General features: G+C 36.6%; 1 non-coding gene across 1 annotated transcript; it reads right to left on the bottom strand.

Moving 5' to 3' along the window:
• Nucleotides 1–329: 329 nt before the first annotated feature.
• On the bottom strand, nucleotides 330–435 carry LOC124886828. Its single transcript, XR_007044235.1, has one exon. It is a non-coding gene; the product is annotated as a small nucleolar RNA R71 (small nucleolar RNA).
• Nucleotides 436–969: the final 534 nt, after the last annotated feature.

Below are 969 nucleotides of genomic sequence, written 5' to 3'. Positions count from 1 at the left end.
TGTGAGTGCTATATGTATCCCACCTAATCAAGAGAATAGTGTATTCCATGTCACAAGTGTTATATTGCACATGCTTCAAATAAAAGGTCTCTTTGGGGGATGATCTCATGAAGACCCCAACTTGTAGTTGAAGAATTTTGTGGAAATTTATGCCATTTTCGACATTACTCACATCTCACAAGAATCCATATGGTTGTACCTCTTTTTATTTTCTTTAATAGGTGAGACAGTATTGTGGCTATGATCTCTTTCTACTGGGTCAATCATATCATGGGAAAAATTTACCATTGCTTTCTTAGATCTATACTTCCCACCATCAATGATGTTGCAATTGCATGATGAAATCACAAACTTTCATCAATTGAATGGAGAGCCTCTATATGAGGTGTGGGAGAGATTTAATGGAAAGATTATGCAATGTCCCAAGCACGAGGTCCTGGAGAAGATGCTTCTCAAAATCTTTTACTAGGTTTTGGATCAACTAAATAAAACTTTGGTGGGTAATGCAGCCAGGGGTTCACTTGTGAAGTTATCTTATAATATGGCTTCTAACTTGTTTGAGTAAATCACAAAGCAAAATAAGGGGTGTTATATTTAAGATACCAAGGTAGCTAAAGGGTCCCCTACCACCTCATATATTAATAAAGAGCAAAGAAATAAAGAAGAAGAGAGGAAGGAAAACATGACAAAAATAATGATGCAATTAGAGCTCCTAACAAAACATGTGATGGGTGAACCCACAAAAATGGTGAATGTTGTGGCATCCAAGGGATATGATGAAGAAGAGGCAAAGAGGCTTGATGAAGAAATTAGATATTTAGCTAACTATCCAGTGGGTTCTTTCCCAACCAATCAAAGGCAAATTGAGAACCAAGGTTGGACCAATAATAAAAGAGAACAGAAATGGCATGATAGGGATAGAGATCATGATTTAAGGGACAAAAAAAGAGAGTATGATTGATATGTGCC

The sequence above is a fragment of the Capsicum annuum genome, chromosome 8 (assembly GCF_002878395.1).
Source record: "Capsicum annuum cultivar UCD-10X-F1 chromosome 8, UCD10Xv1.1, whole genome shotgun sequence".
NCBI lineage: Eukaryota > Viridiplantae > Streptophyta > Magnoliopsida > Solanales > Solanaceae > Capsicum > Capsicum annuum.
Note: the sequence above shows the minus strand (reverse complement) of the source record. Positions and strands in the feature narration are given on the sequence as shown.